The 20,263-nt window shown below is 36.0% G+C and overlaps 2 protein-coding genes and 2 long non-coding RNA genes across 4 annotated transcripts in view; 2 read left to right on the top strand and 2 right to left on the bottom strand.

Annotated features, from left to right (window-relative positions):
• LOC108183924 (uncharacterized) overlaps window positions 1–20,263 on the top strand; it is a 667,181-nt gene that overhangs the window by 3,801 nt on the left and 643,117 nt on the right. The window lies entirely within an intron of this gene.
• LOC101887036 (uncharacterized) overlaps window positions 1–20,263 on the top strand; it is a 491,406-nt gene that overhangs the window by 310,288 nt on the left and 160,855 nt on the right. The window lies entirely within an intron of this gene.
• Window positions 504–3,936, bottom strand: LOC796311 (zinc finger MYM-type protein 1). Its single transcript, XR_012402258.1, has 3 exons — window positions 1,948–3,936; window positions 1,759–1,861; window positions 504–1,284 (listed from the first exon to the last, which is right to left on the bottom strand). It is a non-coding gene; the product is annotated as a zinc finger MYM-type protein 1 (long non-coding RNA).
• LOC137490908 (uncharacterized) lies at window positions 9,128–11,403 on the bottom strand. The gene is made up of 3 exons (XR_011010948.2): window positions 11,371–11,403; window positions 10,902–10,969; window positions 9,128–9,916 (listed from the first exon to the last, which is right to left on the bottom strand). It is a non-coding gene; the product is annotated as an uncharacterized lncRNA (long non-coding RNA).

Here is a 20,263-nt window from a genome sequence, read left to right as displayed (position 1 = left end):
TGTTACACACTACATGGAAGGGCATTTTCAAAAAACCATAATATGGGCTCTTTAACAAAATAAATACACTATTTAAATAAAATGTGCAATAAAATAGAAATCAACAAGTGAAATATAAGAAACTGTAGAACTGTTATGGTTATAAACTATATAAATACACACACATGTGAGGGTCCATCTATTAGTCCCATGACGGAGCTAACAGCATGGGTGAAGGTTAAATGCGTGTAAACCTTTTAGCACATGTGAAAAGAAATATTTTTGTTCGTTATAATTTATTTTAATTTGTTTCTAGCTCTGAATTTTAATCTGACTCCAATTAATAATAGTTTTAGATTTAGATTCATCTAATTCAAGCTGATTACCTTATAGGTCGTGATTAGGTCTAATTTAGATTGATTAACCCAATAAATCCTTATATTTAATTAATGTTTCATCGTTTACTTAAAGTCGCTTAGAGTCAGTATGCTGGCCAGTTTCATCTGCACACGGACACATCTTCGCCAGTGGCGGCTGGTGCTAAAAAAATGTGGGGGGGCGCAAACACCAGAACTGACCTAACGGTTGGTAATGCAACAGTGTAAAAGCCATTTATCAGGTGATGTATGAAAAAACAAAAATATGACTAAAGCATACAACAAATGCTTCATAAATCAGAAAATTTTAGTTCAATTTAGGTTTATTATAAGTAATGAAGTAATCAATAAACACACGCACAGACACACATAGATGTTGCCTAATTACTGGCCAGTAGCACTACTTGAAAATAAATTTTGCTCTCCTTTCTTTCTGGCTTGCAAATTTCTCAATGACCTTTTGGTTGAAGTCAGTCATCTCAGTCACTAGTCTCTTCTCTATTGACAGCATGGCCAATGCATTCAGCCTCTCTTGGGTCATGCTGTTTCTCAGAAAAGTTTTTATTCTTTTCAAAGTTGAGAAGCACCTCTCAGCTTCTGCTGTGGTCATAGGCGTAGTTACCAGAATCTTTAGGAGAGTTACAGTCTCTGAAAAGACTTCCTCAAGATTGTCCTCCATAAACAGCTGGAGTAGGTCCAAAGCACCACAACAGGCTCTGAACTCATCCTTGGAGTAGATGAGACTGAGCTCTGTCTTTAGCTTACTTCCATCGAGCACAGGATAGACTTTCAGAGTCCTGCTAAGTGCATCTTCTGGAAAAGCTACTGTATACTGCTCAAACCTGTCTGCCTGCAGCAATGTGGCACTAACGAGGTGGTCTGTGAAGGAGAACCGCTCCAGTGTGTGTGTGAGAATGGTATCACAGACCTAAAGGATAAAGACAAAAATTATGTAATTATGTGTCAATTTCAACTGCTACATTAAAATAACCAGGTTGAGTTATAAAGGCAGACCAGTTGTAGTGGTTAAATTCATACTTTCTCAAAACCTCATAAACACATTCATTCTTAGTAAACATGTCAAGCTCCACTAGAAGAAACTGAAGAATAACAAATCATTTTAGATAATAGTTTAAAGAGTATATACGTTTAAGAAGATCACCTAGTCATAAAAATGCATTTACATTTATCATAGTTTTATACAGCCCACTATTCCCAGCTTATAAATCAACAACACTTAGATTCAAAATTCTTATCAACTATTTTTATATAATGCTTCTATAATGAGACACTTAAAGACTCCTATTTGAAAAAGACCTGGTCATTGTATCATATAAACAAGCCAGTGTGCTTGCAACAAATTAAACTGTATTGTTTCATTTTGATTAAAATAAAAACTCACTTCTGCTGCTATCTGTTCATGAACCTCTGGACTGAGGGACCGCCGCCTCTTCTGTTGAAAACCACCTTCACTGCATTGGTCAACCAGGGAATGGAGAGAATTTCTGTAAAGGAATAAGAAAGTGTATGAATAATAATAATAATATTAGTAATAATCATAATAAATCCAAAACAAAAAAACAGCAACTACCTGATCTTCTGTATGTCCTGCTGGAATTGCTGGATGCTCCCCCTGATGTGGACTGAATCGATGTCCTTCTTCTGGAGTTTGGCATAGAGGATGTCCACATGTGGCATGATGTTGTGGAAAAGTCGCAAGAAAAAATTAAAATCCTGATTCTCCAGCAGCATGGCAAAGGCTCCTGCCTCTCTGACAGCAACAGGGTCAAAGTCCCCCGAGTCTCGAATAGTTTGAAAACAGCGCATGAGGTCCTCTCTGTGCTCAAACACTGTATTGATGGCACGGCTGTGGAAATTCCACCTAACATTGCTTGATGTTGGTAGTCTATGGGCCACTACTTTATCAAGGACGTCTGTGCGTTTGGGTGATCTTGAAAAAAAGCTGGAAAATCCTCCAAGGTCAGAAAAAAAAATTCTCACTTTGGAAATGTTAGAAGTGGCCTGTTGCATTATTAGGTTGAGTTGATGTGCATAGCAGTGGATGTAATGGGCATTTGGGTACACATCTTGGATTTTTTTTTGAACACCTGCCGTGGCACCCCTCATCACGCTGGCTCCATCATACGCTTGCGAGATGAGTTTATTCTTTTGATCCCCAGGAAGGATGACAGAAAGACGTTCTTTAAGTACTGTGGAGATGGAATCAGCTGTACTTGAACGCAGAGGAATAAACTCAAAAAATCTCTCCTGTACGTTGTTTTTTGAGTCAATGTACCGCAACACAAGCACAAGTTGACACTGTGTGGAAATATCGGTGGTCTCGTCGGCCTGGATTGAGAGAAATTTGCTGCTCTGTGCCTCTGTGTTCCCTCACAACAGACAACATACAGTCCAACAGCTCGTTCTGCACGGTTTTTGAAGTTCCCTTAAACACAGTGGCATTGTCGAGGTGCTCTTTTAAAACTCCGTCAAGGGAAGCAACAAAATCGACCAGGCCACGGAAGATACCGGGGTTATCCGAGCTCTCGCTCTCATCATGGCCACGCAAAGCCAGCTCAAACGCACCACAAAATTTGACACAGTCTATTATTCTAGACAGGATGTGTCTATTTTTCCTAACCTCTTCATTGTGCCTTCTAATGCCAATCCTGTAGCCCTCATCTAGCTGTTGGGCAATGCTAAGCTTCCCAAAAAACTGGAGCCTCATAGCGTTGTCAAGATGGCTTCGGCTACTTTCATGACGCTTGCACTTTTCAGAAAGGTGTTTTAAATCGCGAACCCCTGTTGTTGTCCACAACGTTTCGGTGCCAGGACTTTGAAACAGCAAACACGGGAAACAGTAAAAGGCATGACTTACATCACAACCTGCCAGCCAGCTCCGTTTGTCATAACAAGTGCTGGAAAAGCCCCGAGTGTACGCGCGCCCACGATCACTTGACTGCTGTTGAATTTGCAAGGAAGGTCGATCTGGTCCAAGCTCCTTGATTCTTTTTTTTTCTTCATCCAAACGCCTTGTGAATGGATATCTTTGCAAAGATACAACGGAATTTTCCTTCATTTTGAGAAATTGCACTTGCTTCCACTATGATTAATAGTCGTCAGTTAACTGAGGAGCTGCTTGCTAAGTGATAGGTCCAAGTGGGAATGGTCCAATCACATAAGGCCAACCATATAAAAACAAATATGATTCGTTCTGACAACATAAATGGGCGGGTTCGGGGCGCAGAGTGCTGCGCCCCAAGGACAATTTAAAATGGGCCAATTAGAGCTTTTTGTCATATCACATGTATTGCAAAAGTTCGTGTATCTACATTGACACTCATTAGTCCGGCGCCCCGCACACATATGAAAAAATATTGTTCATACATTTTTTTTTTTTCAATAAATGTTAGTATGACTAACTGTAGAGTGTTATCATTAAATCAATTTATTTAGTTAATATTTGTGATAATAAATATTAACATATTAAAGTAGGCTAACTTGAAGGGGGGGCGGCGCCCCAGCGCCCCCTATTGACCAGCCGCCACTGACAAGATGTACAAACAGAAAAATCACCACAATAACAATAATAATAAAAATGTAATCTTCTGCATTTGGTCACATGTTCTCATCCACATCACACCTGATATGTTCTCTGGCAAGGCATGGGAAGAATTCTTTTGTTGTTCCTTTTCCACTCAAGTTCAGTCCAAAGAACATATTTATGATTATGAGTGTGGTTCCTTGATGGAAATATGCTGTGATTTAGGTATTTGCATAACTGCAAAAAACTGTTTCTCATGGACGATGGAAGAAAATGCAGTCAATATATTTGTGTTTCAATACACAACATGAACAGCTATTCACTTTGACTTTAGCCTATAGAAGTTATGTTTAGTACATGTTATCTGTTCTGACATACAGTGTGAAAGTATTTGTAAATTTGACTGTAACATTACATTGCTTTGGTCTTGGTTGAGCTTGTTTGTAAAAGAAGTTCAAGCATTTGAAATTAGTGTTAACTGGATGCATTTTGTATCAAAGCAAAAAGAATAGTTTTTTAGCCTACAAAGACGGATGTTGTGCTAATTGTGTTAAGAGTTTTGGAAACTTGTTAAATGTATTGAAAAAACTGTCACAGCGATTGTAGAGAAAACTAGAGTGCTTGTCAGATATATGAATATGTTTAATACACAGCTTAGTACTGGAATATGCACTTTATTTTAAATTCAATTAATGTTACATTTTAATCTGCTTTAATCTTAATCTGAATTTTAATCATTATTCTTACTGGATAATGGAAAGCATTTTGTCAGCATCCTTGTTGTCAATTTATTAAAGTATATGAATTTAATTATTCATATACTTTAATAATGCAGGCTAACATACTCAAAATAGTATATTAGAAAAGAAAACTTTTCAGACTCATCTAGATTTGTGTTTATTGAAAGACGTCGATTTTTTTTCTTTCCTCATCTTTGTTTTTCATTTAGTTTTTTCTTTAGGGCAATCAGCGTCTTAAAAGTACAGCAGTTCCAACTATATTCTCATTTCCTTGTCATCTGGTGAAATCCTCTTGTGTAGGGGTAAGACACAAGACTTTTGCGAATAAGAATTCTGAGGTAAGTGGCTCCTCTCTGTTGTTCAGCAAAGATGCAGGACACAGTAAAAAGGATTCTCCAGTTAACAAGTCTCTTAGCGTGCACTCAGCTGCTGATTACAGCAATGCCACCTTGACTGAACATGCTATTGGCAACTTCTCAGTTAGTAATGACCTATGTCAAGTTGACACTGCTGTAACGGTGGATATTAATGAGGATCATAGTTATGCAACTTTAAGTTCCACACATGAAACTCCTAAGTTTATTAAAGAGGATCACAGCTACAACCTTGCGTCTCCGAGATCTTTAAAACGGAAAAATCAGGCCACTGACCAAATTCTACAAAAATACAGGAAAAAGCTTAAAATTGAATCCCAAAAGTCTAGGCGTTTAAAAAAACAAAATCTCCACCTTAAAGGATGTCGTCACAGAACTCAAGAAGAAGCTGTTGATATCCAATGAATGTGCTTCTTTGCTTGAGTCAATTGATGAAGTGCCAAAGCACATCTTGTTGAAAATACAGCAGGGGAAAAAAACAGCAAAGTACTCAGAGGAGTTGAAGCAGTTTGCCACAACCTTGCATTTTTATTCCCCAAAGGCATACGACTACGTACGTGACAATTTTCAGAAAGCGCTGCCACACAGTCACACCATTCGAAATTGGTACAGCAGCGTATCAGCTGATCCTGGATTTACTGTGGCAACTTTCACAGCGCTGAAATGTCATGTAGAGGAGAATAAAGAGAGAGGAAAAGAAACAGTATGTGCCCTAATGATGGATGAAATGTATATTCACAAGATGACTGAATTTGCAGGGGACCAGTTTCATGGCTATGTGGACATTGGTACTGGAGAAATTGACAACACGTTGGCTACCCAGGCTTTGGTCCTCATGGTTGTGGCTGTAAATGAGTCATGGAAAATTCCCATAGCATACTTTCTCATCACAGGTATGGATGGATCAGAGAAGGCCAATGTCATTAGGGAGAGCCTTAGCAGACTTCATGAGGTTGGTGTCAAAGTTATCTCTCTTACATGTGATGCCCCCACGACCAACTTGGCTATGATAAGGGAACTTGGCGCTGACCTAAATATCAACAACATGAAGCCTTACTTCATGCATCCTGAGGACCCTACTCAGAAAGTACATGTGATCCTGGATGCATGCCACATGCTAAAGCTTCTTCGCAATGCCTTTGCATCTTCCCTTGAATTTGAGACAGAAGATGGAAATAAGATTAAGTGGAAGTACATTGAAGCCCTCAATGAACTCCAAGAAAAAGAAGGTCTGCGACTTGGAAACAAGCTGAAGATGGCTCATTTACAATGGCGAAAACAAAAAATGAAAGTCCATCTGGCAGCACAGCTCTTCAGCAGCAGTGTGGCAGATGCTATAGAGTTCTGTGAGCAAGGCTTGAAAATGGAGGAATTCAAAGGTTGTGCTGCAACTGTGCAGTTTTTGCGCACTGTAGATGCAGCTTTTGATGTACTGAACAGCAGAAATCCTCTTGGAAAAGGTTTCAAAGCCCCAATCAAAACAACAACTAAAGATCGGGTTGAGACCATTTTAAAGCAGGCAGAATCCATGGTTCGTGGGTTGAAGGTCCAGCAGTACAACAAGATGGTGCCACTTCACACAACCAAAAAGAAGACTGCCATATATGGCTTCATTGCTAATGGCAGAAGTGCACTTAACATCTATCATGATCTTGTTGAAAGGCCCAATGCACCATGCAGATATCTTCTTACCTACAAATTAAGTCAGGACCACTTGGAGCTTTTCTTTGCTGCCATAAGAGCAAGAGGTGGTCACAATGATAATCCTAATGCCAGGCAGTTTAGAGGAGCATACAAACGCCTACTTGTAAGGCACCAAGTGAAAAACAGGCACAGGGAACTGTTTGCTTCTAGACAACACTTACATGCTCAACTCAACACCTGCATCTGTAAATGTCGCCCGAAGATTGGAAGTACAGTTGGTGGAAGTGGACGTGCCCGAGAATGATGCTGTTCCTGACCTCCCTCATGAATGCAGTCTTTCTGAATACAAAGAGGCAGCAATTCATTATATCACAAGATTTGTGGTGAAGAAGATGAAAGAGAAAATCACCTGCTTGCCATGCTCACAGGCATTAACAACTGATGGTGCTGCACATGAATTCATCCATCTAAAAAACAGGTGGTCTGCAGAAACCATCACCAGGCATGGTGTCTGTGTGTCTGACCACAGAGAAATGCATTCAGAGAAAGATCACAACAAGTGGAGGTCAGCTTCCTCGTGGACGTGGAATCACACTTGCTATTTCCAACGAGGTGTTAGCAAATTATGCAGAGAGAGATCTTTTTCCACAACTCCACAGCCACATGTTTGCTACAAGCGTTGAAATGAATCATATTCATTTATTGGTTAAAATGGCATCCATTTGGTATAGCAAAGTCAGATTTAACCACTTTGCAAGAAGGGGAGCTGAAATAGCAAAAGATGGCAAAATGGTTTGCAGACAACTGACTAAATTGATTCATTTTTATGGTGAATAATTCGTTTATTTGTAGTCTTCTATTGTTCTCTTTGCTGCTAATCATTCATGCCTCCTCTGATCCTACTGAAGACCTGCTGCTGCTATTGCTGCTGCTGCTGTTGATTTACAGTCCGCATAAACAGGACTGAATCATTTACAGAAGATGCCTCTACTGCACTGATCCACCTTAATTTTTCTATATTATTGTTTTTAAAATCTGTTCAGTCACAGAAAGCACTTGTTAGTAAATAGCTCTTCAGAAATTCAAATGAAATAGGTTTACTGTTAAAATATGTTCTCTCATTTATGGTTGTTAGTGTAGTACTTTATGAAAATTGTTCTTATGACTATTTTGTTTTAAATGCAGTTTGCACTTCCAGTTCCAATTATATTATTGTTCTAGAATACAAATATTGAAAATACCCCAAAAATAGTATTTTTTTTTAATTTTTTTATTTCAGGTTGAAAATGTTCATATTTATGTTTCTATAAACGTTGTTTTGTTAATATTTTTGTATATAGTTACATTTCACATGTATAAATCTTTTTTGTCTCGTCTGAGTTCGTCTTGTCTTGTGTCCCACTTAATGTCCTGCACCTTGACGTGGTGAGTGGGCTTTCTACTAAGATGGGCCACTTTGTTAAAATTCTGTTTGGATCTGGTATGTGAAATATATTTTTTGTCATTCCTACCTTATAGGCTCATTGGGGATAACGAAGAGAGACAAAACAAAAATAAAGGTGAGTAAATTAATAAAGACACTTATATTGCCCTTTCTTAAGGTAATAAAGGAGCATATAAAACAGTTTGTATGAAAAATTTGCAGTAGACCAAAGCCACATATCTACTTTGTAGACAGTGTTAGGAAAAAAAATAATATATTCAAACATGTCACTCTTTTCATTAAAAAAAGTTTTACTTTTTAATTAATTAATTTTAAAACTTAAAAAATTATGTTATGTTATTTTTGAACTGTACTTTTTTATTTAACACAGATCACATTTAAAATTGTTTATTATCTTAATTTATAACCCCACTACCAGTACATATTAGAAATTAGTTTAACTTATTGCAACAGTGCACTTTGTGGCACTTTCAAGTTTTGGTACATGAGCTCTGCCATAAAATGTTTTTCATTAATGCTTTCCTTTGTATTTCCTATACAGAACCTACCCCAGATGTACACCCAGTGCTACATAGTGACAACATGGAGTCAGCACGTTTAGCACTCATCCACACTTCATGCAGTTCTGTCCATTAATTTTAAAGTACTGTCTATAATTGAATCACTAATTAAAAATGTTACAGTTCTGAAATGCCACACAATGTATTGACAGCTAAAAGTTCAATTGTATAAATTTGTGTGAAGTAACATTAGAAAGATACATGTTGGACAAATAATTATTTCTGTAGTGCAATGCATTAATCTTAATCAGCTAAATGTAGGCAAGCAATCTGTTTTTGTTTAAGGAATATTTTATCATGATTTTAATGCTTTATCATAATTTTAATGTTTTTTTTTTAAGTTGAGGTATGTCTTAAGTCATCATGCTAAGTTAGTAACTTACTATGGAATTATTTATCATACAATATATATATAATGTTCTTTTGTTAATAAATTGTAACAAAAAAAGCCCAGACACTTGCATGCAAGTAAAAATTTATTTACAAAATCTTAGCTACATTCACCATGGGGAAATTGGAAGAACAAAGAGAAGTATTGAAAAGGAACAGCTGTGACAGATGTCAGTGTGGTGGCTTCCCTTGAAAAAAATTTAAAATAAATAAAATATGTTGTTCATCAAACGTCACAAAGTTTAAAATTTCTGGAAATTTTTTATGTCACAACTTTGGTTAGAAAGTTTAAATCCAGCAGTTCACTTCAAACCCTACCTGATTTGGTCTTTCAAACACTGGGCAATATTGTTTAAAAAAATATCATTTCCCAAAGGGGTCAGATGAACTAGATCAGGCAAAAAATGTCCAGGATGTCTACGCTTTATCTGACGATGATGAACAATGGCTCCATCAATACATGAGATGAAGGAAGCCATCACACTGTTAATGAAGCTCCGTGCTTTCTCAATTTTTTGGGGTTGTGCAGACTTCCACAGGTTTCTCTGAGTTATTGTAGAGAATATTATTTTCATCTCTGGATACTTCCTGTGGAGGTCTTGCAAGTCCTGCTTTATTCTTGCGGCAAGATGGATACTCTTGTTTTTCCAAGATCGTTTCCGCCACAGTGAACCAAGAGGATGTCTGGCACAGCTCTTCCTTGGAGGCACTGTTCAAAGTAGGGAAGGACGTTTCTCCAAATCATCCCTCCCCTACCAAACCACTGGATGAGGGCATTTAGTCCCAGGTTTTTCCCGGTCATCTCTCTCGCTCTTTTTTCCCCATGGTGAATGTAGCTGTCTCCCACAATGTATATTCTTGGTCCTGTTGATTGTAAATTAATAATTAAAAAAACAATAATAAAAACTTTTCATTTTTAGAAAAGAAAGAAATATACTGATATTTAGAAAACGTCATGGTGTTATAGATATGTTAGTTTTATTTCAAAGAGTTATAAAATTACAAAAATATTGCAGATGAGTGATAATTCACTGATACATCAGCTGAGATGTTTTTAAATGCGTCCTTGTAAGCTTGAAACGCTGTCAGTGATGTAATCAGCACACAAGCTGCCAATAATGCTCAGGTTTGTCTGACGACTCCTCCCTCAAAATTTCATTGGCTGTGGTTTGGTAGCTTGAATGAGCTGTTGGGTAACAAGTTGTTGTCAGATCATGTAGTGTGTGACCCCCCCTCTTGTGGATCATTCACGTAGTGTTGTGTAGTGTGAACACCACAGCAATTAAAGGACACAAAATCAAGTCATGTAGTGTGAACGACACAGCGATATGCCAATGTTTAAAATCCTGTTGTGTGAACTAGGCTCAAGATGGGAAGAGACCACCCTTAAACTCCCTATCTTCTTTTTAGCCTTCTTTCTTTCCATCGAGAATCTAGTAAAGTTTCCCGTAAAACCAGTCAACACGATTAGTCTTTGGCTGCCTCCAGCTTGAATTACACGACTTCCCTTAATTAGCAGCCTCAGATATGTCACTTCAATAACGAAGCAACCACTAGTGAATTTACGTGAAAATCCAGCCCCACAGAGGGATTTCACCAGAGAACAAAGGATCGTAAGTACATCCCCAGGTCCATCAGTCAACTGGTGTGTGATCTGCCAATCATGTTAAATATTAGATAACCCTGTCTAAGAAACTGTGAAGAATTATATTATAATACACAAAACTGAAAATAAAAAAGTAAATAAATAAAAAGAAAACCTAATTTATCTGAAGGTTTAGTTAATAGCACTCTGATTATAAAAATAAGACAGTGTCATATAGAAAAGTTTAACAAAAACGAGTATTACCTTCACTGGAGTTGAAGACCTTTTGATGACTTAACATGAGAGAAATCCTCATTGACCAAGTATTGATCCTTTAAGTAGATTACATTATATTTGATACTTTGGACACATCACACAGTCACATAATCTTTAAAGACAACAAAAACAACAATACATAACACAGTCAAATTTTGCATTTAGCTTTAATTTACATGTACAATTTTCACGTGTAATATATTTACTGGCATCTTCATGGTGCCAAATGTCTTTGAAAATTCCTGTCTAAGCCAATTTTTGTTACACATGCATGCTAATTTTTGGAATGACCTTAAGATAAATGTAAGCACTTTTGAGTTTTTAAGCTATAAATGTAAATCATCATACACCGACTTTTAATGGCAAAAACAAGTGAGGACCAGTTGCAATGTTTTTATTTGTCCGGTTACTATGTGAAGTTGTTGTTTTATGTGATGGAAACAGATTTTTTACTTACATACTAGTGGACTCTGTCACAGCTGCAACAACGCTGTAGTACAAAACAACAATAAGTCAGCAATATGTCTAAAAAAAAATGTGTAAAAAACAAAAAAGAAGACATTTAACATATTTCCTGCTAGGTCAAGTAATCTTTAAGTTGTATAAGTGTAAGGTATAGGTTTCAAACTTAGTTTGAAAACATAGTTTTTGGTTCGAAGTCTAAGCCAACACAGCTGATTCAACTAATCAAGGTGTTAAAGACTAATAGAGACTATTAAGCAAGTGTGAGTTGGAGGTGTTTGAAGCTAAAAGGTGCAGAGTTGTGAGTCCCTCCAGCAATTGGGTTTTACACTAAGGAATTTTTGTGTCAGTGTTTTCCCAAATATTTAATTGCTATCATCGCAAGTCATTGCACATAATTTTATACAACATGTTTGAAACATGAAATGTGCACAAAACATTTTCGATTACTACCAAATATGAGTTTGAACTGTGATGCTTTCCTTACTTTTCACTTACAGAAACACTATTAATATCCCTTGCCAATCATTAGAGCACTGATATGACATTAAGCTGCTGCTTTTGTGCAAAGTCACTTAAGCCTGGCATTAAACGACTCAACAACATAAACACACATTGCGCACAAGTAAAACTTATGCAAATGCACTGACATTGCTTAAGTTGCTTTAAGAACTAGGGTAAGGAGGAAGAGGGGAGGTAAATGTATAATAATGTATAAATATAAGCAGTTTCATGCAAATATCAACCTTGCCATGAAAAAAAATGTTTTCAGCAAAATAGCAAAACTGTTTATACATTTTTTGAGTAAGCAAGTATTTTTAAAATGCTTTAAATATTTTTTTAAAATGTCTCTGTCAATATTTTCAAACTATTATATTTAATTTATTTAAAGTCCCAGAAGGGAAAATTTCACATCTGTCACATAACAAAGCTTGTTCATCATAACTGCAAAAAATATCAAATAAAATAAAATCTATAATTTTTGTTCAAAAGAGAGACATATTTTGTTTTTTGATTATCCTTGTTTCTTTTGGGTTGTGCAGTTTAATTCACAGAATTACTACAAAGTATGTTGAATACTGTAAACCTGCAGACTTTTTCTGTCACATTTATAATGCATGTTTATTTCCCTCATTTGAAGTCTAATTAATGTTTACAGATTGATATTTTCCTGATCCCATAATTCTCTGTTTAGTTGTTTGGAAAATATAAAGAGATATTTCAATGTAATGTTAACATATACTTTATCTGACTTCAACTGTACATATATATATATATATATATATATATATATATATATATATATATATATATATATATATATATATTAGCGCTGTCAAAATTAACGCGTTAACGCATGCGATTAATTTTAAATAATTAACACGTTAAAAAAAATAATTAACGCAATTAACGTAGTTCAGGTTTTTTTTACTTCCTGTTGTGGTAGACGTGTGTTCAACATGCAATAAATGTGGATAAGACCAAGGAAGCACTTTTTGAAGGCAAGTTCCAGTATAAAACAATTAGTTGCATCACAGGTTATCCAGAATTTCATGCAATTTCGGGTGTTTCATTTTTAACTTTCGACATCTGTTGTAAGTTGATACCGCATGGCGAACAGAAAGAAAATCCTCTGCATTTCGTGACTCTGTGTTCCTTTAAGGTAAGGTTCCTTTTAAGGCTACACGGTAAAATTTTAATAAGAGTATAATCTTAATCATATTAAATCGGAGTATTGGTGTCTTATGTAAATGTACTCAGTACGTCTGGTGAAGTCGCGAGCTGTCAAAGACAGGGCATTACTCTGCCTTTCAGCATGAGCCCTCCAAGTTTAGCGTGTTTCCTCATTAAACGCAACGAAAGCGTATGCTTTACGTTGTTGTGTCAGAATCCTTGTGAAATACAGTAATACTTTAGGACGCATAGTTTAAGCAAATTTGATGAACGTGATCATGCGTGTTGAATCTGAGGCGAGTCGCTCCAGTATATATGTGTTTTGTGTGTGTGTGTTTTTGGTTTTGATCAATGTTTTCATAACCTTTTTTTGTTTTTATTCTCCAGAATTGTTCCTGAGTCGTGTGCTGCTTGCTTGTATTTGAGGTGAATTCTGTTTTCTCTGTACAGTTGTGTTAATTTGTTACATATTTCTTATTTATTAGTTGCATCTAAAAGAAACAGAACATAAACCTCCAATAATTTACCTTTTATTATAATTTTGTGTGTGTAGTGGTGTTATCAGTGTTTGTGGCTTTTTGTTCTCTTCATCTACATTACCGGTTCCAAGTTTGGGGTCAGTTTTTCTGACAGTCAATTATTCTGTTCACCAATAACATTTATTAAATGTAAAAAATAAATAAAGTTAAATATTTATTTTAAAATATTTAAATAACTGCTTTGTTATTGTATGTGGTTTCAAATGAAACTATTACTCCAGTCATTATTGATTTTATTACCATTAATACTAATATTAATATTAGAGTGATATCTTAGAGACTAGAGTAATAAAGCTGAATCTTTAAAATCACTGGAATAAGTTAATTAAATTATAAACTACTTTTGAACTGTTATTTTATACTGCAGTAACATTTTACAATTTGTACTGTGTTTGATAAAATAAATGCAGCTTTGATGAGCAGGATAAGCTTTTTTCAAAATATTTAAAAGTCGTACTGACCCCAAACTTGTGACCAGTAGTGTATGATAAACTGCTGTTGCATAATTTACATCGTAAAAAGTTCAATAGAATTTTAGATGAATTCAATTGGTAAAATATTTAGGAGTGAATCACTGGGATTGTGATCGTCATATTATTCACAATTTCTCAAAATAAATGCTAATAATGCATTTATCACTGCTTTGACAAGCTTTTAGGTTTGAAATATACTAGCGGTGGTAGCTGGATTTCAACAGATTTTACCCACATCACATAAATGTATAACTATATGCGAGAAACAAAACATAATTTAATTTTTAACAATATTTTTTAGTTATTATGACACTGTTTTAAACTGTTGCTTGTCAATAGGTTGAAGTTTAAATCACTGTTTGGTTTACTTTTATTGTATTCATGCGCCACGTGGCAGGTAAAATATGTTGCTGACATTTTTTGTACAGTACTGCACTATTAAAAGAATGTTAGATTTGTATAATATATGTAATATGTCAACATCATCAAATACATTTTTTTTACAACAAATGAGAAATAAATGACAGAAAATAGAATAAATACAGACAATGTCTTGAATAATTATAATTGCAAGCATTAAAATTAGACACCCCAATTCAAATAAGGCAAATGAGTTAATTAACCATTTCTAATGTTGTACAAATGTTTTGCAGCCACCTTTTGAGTATTTAGTAAAGTTAATCTTAGTTATTTACATCAGAGATATATTTATTTAGTGTTTCTCTCACTCTTTCGGCTGTGCACATACTGTCAGCTGTGAAGCCAAGCGAAAGTAAATCAGTCTTACAATAAGTAATGATGAATATTTAGATGAATAATTTCTGTAATTAAATAGTTTTTTTCTTAAGTAAAAAGTTTTGTTTGCTGGTTTCATTAGCAAGAAAGTTTATTGTTATTGAAAAGTTTTCATGTTTTTGGTTCATTTAACAAATTTGACAAGTTAAATTCTGTTTTCCTGTTCTTTTGTTTCACCAACAGAATGGCTTCAAAATCCAGTTTCCCCTACTTCCGTGCTGAGCCCATTACCGTGCAGTGCATTGGGCACAGGACCACTGCTAGTAGTGTAGATTTTACAATCAAAGATGGTCAAATTTGCCGTGGTGCTCAAAGAATTGTTCATTTTAGTGTTGTCGCGAACAATGAAAAAAGCTACACTGTGCCCAGGAACTCCCCTGAAGCACCTTTTCAGGAAGGGTTAACCTATGTGATTAAAAACTACACTACTAGCTGTAAATATGTCAAGATTGTTTATTTCTTAGTGCAAAAAGAACAATTTTTAGAACTGCTCTTAACCTGGCCGAGTCTGCTACCAGCGCCGCCCTTCAAATACTGCATCCCCCCTCAATGCATCTGACAGGGGAGGAACATGACCTCTATACAAGAGGGGGGTACCTCACCCTCAAAGAGACAATTAAACATGTGAGTTCATTTAATAATGTTGCAAAAAGTGTTTTTAAACTTGGGCAAAATTTATAGCTAAAATAAATTAAATTCGAACATATGATAAAACGTTTTCAAATTGTGAATCATTCAGCTAATGTTTTGATGTGAGTGTGTGTGTATATATATATATATATATATATATATATATATATATATATATATATACATATACATATACACACACACACACAAATATACAGTGTTTCTTATAGCATTTTTTCAGTTGTGGCAGTAGACCTATTGCACAGATCTACCAACTACCTGTGACGATTTTTCAATAACAAAAGTCGAGATCGCATTTATGTAATACGAGCATGCGAATGTCATAGCTTGCACGCCGATTTCTTCTGCTTGTGCACAAAACTTTTTGCACACCCTCAAATATACACTGCTCAAGCACAGACTTTCTTGTGCGCTCTTAAGTAAATGCTGCTGAAGTGTGATTTAGAGCATTTATGTAACGAGTATGTCTCCAACATTTATTAGATTGGCTAGGAATATTTATGAATGTCTCCAATAGAGAGGAAATGGCGCACTAAGCAGAGATTCGCTCGTATTACATAAATGCGATCTTGACTTGTAAAACTGCTCACAACATTTGACAATTAAACAATGCCATAGGATAGGTAGTTTGTAGATTAGTTTAAAAGGCCCAACAGAGTCTGCAGCCACAGCTGGAAAAAATCCAAGAGAAGACACTTATGTGTGTGTGTGTGTGTGTATGTGTGTGGGTGTGTGCCAAAATTCAAGTCAAAATTTTTAGCCCCCCTGTTTTTTTGTTGTTGTTTTTTTCCCGCAATTTTTGTTTAATGGAAAAAGTTATTTGTTTAAACATTTTTCTAAATATAATAGTTCTAATAACTAATTTCTATCAGGGTTCCGGGTCTATCATGGAATTTGACATGACATTTTCCAGGCATGGAAAAGTTTTGGAAAAATAGAAAAACTCATAGTATAAGAAAAGTCATGAAAATTAGTTTAACAAATATCTGTATACTTGTATATAGATTGGCTTTTTTAACTTCTTTTCTGTCCTTGGCCAAAAACATGCTCTCACATTATTAGTGCTGTGTAAGTATTATCTAAATAAATTTTACACAATACAAAAATAAGTTTAAACTAAATTAATTGTGTTTTATGATATGCTGTAATAAATTTGAACATGCATTATTCTTTCCTATTTATCACATATACATAGACACTACATGAAATATTAAGTTCTAAAAATTTACATGACAGTCATGAAAAAACTCATGGAATTTTAGTAGTAAAAATATATGAATCCTTTTATCTATTCCTTTTATCTTTGCTGTGATGACAGCACATAATGTTTAACTAGATATTCTTCAAGACACTAGTATTCAACTTAAAAGTGACATTTAAAGGCTTAACTAGGTGTGTGTTTAAACAAACCTATAAATGTGTACTGTAAATTCAACAAAATGTTAATTGAACTTTTAATTCACAGCTACAGGTACCAAGAATGGCCATTGTGCAAAACTCTGAGGTGCCTATACTTGACTTTGTACTCCAGTGTGGTCAAAACACATTTGATGTCTCTTTATGGCGGGACACGGCCTTGGAGGAGTTTCAGTTGAATTCAGAGGTGACAGTGACGCACCTTAAAGCGGTCGTGAAGAGAGATGGATCAAGGAAATTGTACTCCTCTGCTTACACAAGGATTGAGGTGAGCAATGTGTTTAAAGGAGTGGTCCACTATATTTTAAACTTTAGTTGATGTGTAATGTAGTTGTGTGAACATAAACAGCATCTCTGAATGTAAAATGCTCAAAGTTCAATGAAAAGGGAGACCTTGACTTTTACAGAGTAAGCTTAGCAAAGCCTACAATGAACAAAATTTGGGTACTACAAAAAATACATCCAGGCCAGCGAGATCACAAAGGTGTTTTACCGCGCACACACACACACTGTGCAGCTAAGGGGCGTGGCCAGAGGCACTGTAATGTTACAGCAGAGGGAGCTAAAAAGCCATCCAAACGCTGCTATTTTCACAGAGCTTTTTCTGCATTTGGGCTTCAAAAGGACACGACACAGAGAGAGAAGTGCTCACAGTTTAATATTAATTATGTTCCAGAGAATTATAAGATACATAGCAAGCATGATTTGACAAAACACAGCTACCAGAATCTCTCCCAGTTCAGTGCTGGATTCGGTTAAAATCTTCTCAAAGGAGGAGCAGCTCCAACAAGCAAAACCTGTGAATTGTGACCACAACTTGTAAGTATTTTTATTTGTTAAAATTGATCATGACATGCACGGTGTCTAGCGTTTACAGTATGCTGTAGCAAAGATGTAAACAACAGGAAATGCTGTTTGGCACCATTAACTGCTGTAAACACCCACTCTTCACCAGCACGTGCGTGTCTCTATGAACAGCTTTTAAAGGTTCAGGACACCCTGGAGAACTTTTTTTTTTATATTAACAGATGTGTGTGTGTTGACCATCAGTTAAGACAATGTTGGCACCTGTCAGCTTTAATTGTGGAGAAAACTGGATAATTTTGAGCTTTTGTCAGCTAATTTCAGCTTCCGGGTTTAAAATGATTTTTGGGGAGGGATCAAAATCGGCGACGTAGCGCAGTACTGCAAGTGCAATGATGACGCGTCGGTTTCTCATTATTATTCATATCGGAGTTTTCTTATCCTATGAGAAGAGCCGGCTGCTCAATTATTCATGAGAGCATGTGCTTTCCGAAGGCAGACCTGCCAGTTTCAAGCAAGCTGTGAGTGAGACAGACCAACAGCATGCAGTAGCCGTTCAAGAAGGCTCGTATGTGTTTGTTTCCATGATCCATGGGGTTTGATGCATGTTTTTTCCCCGCGATCCTGTCAGGGCCGATCATATAGCAAAGCTGTGTGTGTGTGTGCTGCAAGCATTTTTATCGGGAAAGCAGTGCAAAAATTGAAGAATGGCGGACGTTGACTTTTATCAGGAGTTTGTTCACATTCAGACACATCGCCGTGCTGCTGTGTTTGCCTAAATCCTCCAGATTACCAGCAGGGCTAACGGTTAAAATAGACAGGTCAGGAGACCTGCTGCACTGAGTCTGCATTCAAGATCTATAATAGACCCGGGGATTGAGGGAGAATCCTGATTTATAGTATTTATATGAACACGATTGTCTTTATAATGATATAAATTGTGGTTATGTGTATATGAAATTACAAATAACAAATGTAGCAGGGCATTAAATTACTGTTTATTTCTTTGCATTTTAACTTTGTAAACTATAAACTCATGCGTCTCCTCACGGTTTGTCTCAATTTGTGAGCTAACTGACAACAACAGTTGTTCGCTCTCCTTCTCCCCTGCTGGCCACGCACACTCCTGCCCTATGCTCGCGGAGCTCCACGCCCATTAATCATGCATCTTTTGAAAAAATTCTGAAGTAGACTTTAACCGAAAGTGGGGGGTGTCATGACCCTTTGATGAAGTGTAAGATGATGGTATAAAATTATTTTCTTCAATAAATAGATTTTAAATGTGTATGTATGGCCCCTGACTCTATTCACAACACTCAGTGCGGCCCTTACTAAGTTTAGATTTGACACCCCTGGTTTAGTGGATTTAGTCAGAACTGAGTTGTGGGCAGCTCCTATGCAAGCTATTGTTTTCAGTCATTCTTCTTACACTTCATACAGTTAACTCACACTGTATACAGAAAGTACATTCCCTTTAATTTTGCACTTAAATATTGCTGGTTAGTTTTGATGATTGAGTTTTTTTGTAGATTAAGATTTGATACTTTTTTTGGTGCAACCAAATGTTTGCAGCTGTTTCAACTGTCAAATAGGCTTGGAACTTTTCAAATGTTTTAATGGTTAATTTTTAATACATATTCACATAGTACAATTATTTGACAAGTACATAAAGTAAAACAATCACTTTAATTGTTCACTGAATGTTACCCTTAAATAGTTAAAGTTTTCTTGATTTTTACCAACAACTGTTTACATTTAATTGTACAAGTTGCATCTACCCTGAAATAAATGTCTGAACTATTAAAATGTGTTCCTATAGAGATAGTTCACTAAAAAACAGAAAATTTACTTGCTATTATTCACTCCTCAAGTGTTTACAAGCCTCAGTGGATTTATTTCTTCTGTTGAACACAAAAGAAGATAGTTTGAGGAAAGCTGGAAACCTATAACCATTGACTTCCATAAAAGAAAAAAAACAAATACTATGAAAGTCAGTGGTTACAGGTTTTCAGCTTTCTTCAAACTATCTTCTTTTGTGTTCAGCAGAAGAAATAAACAAGTTAAGAGTGAGGAAATTGACAATTTTCATTTTTTCGGTGAATTGTCCTTTTGAGTTTGTGTTTCTATACAGTTGGGTGTTGCATTATTGTCAACCTTTCACACAGGCCATAAGTGAAACATTTGAACAATTTTGCAACATTGTTTTATTGAAATGGTTTTAATGTGTTTGTTGCACCACATTGTAATGTTTAGTTAAGTACTCATGCATTAAAGGGCACCTATGGTAAAAAATCTACTTTTCAAGCTGTTTGGACAGATCTGTGTGTTGTTATAGTGTATAGACCGGCATACTGGGGTGATATGAACACACCCAGTCCTTTTTTTTTTTAAATTTAACTACAAAAAAAGGGTCGGCCAATTGGAGCTGTTTTCAAATCGATCGCACCATTACGTAGGTGTGCGATCCCCCCGCCTACCGAATTGATTGACAGCTGCGCGCATTAACATGTTCCGGTAGTCGCGTGTATATGTCAAC

The sequence above is a fragment of the Danio rerio genome, chromosome 4 (genome assembly GCF_049306965.1).
Source record: "Danio rerio strain Tuebingen ecotype United States chromosome 4, GRCz12tu, whole genome shotgun sequence".
Lineage (NCBI taxonomy): Eukaryota > Metazoa > Chordata > Actinopteri > Cypriniformes > Danionidae > Danio > Danio rerio.
The sequence above is the reverse complement of the archived record's forward strand: the minus strand, read 5'-3'. Positions and strand labels throughout refer to the sequence as shown.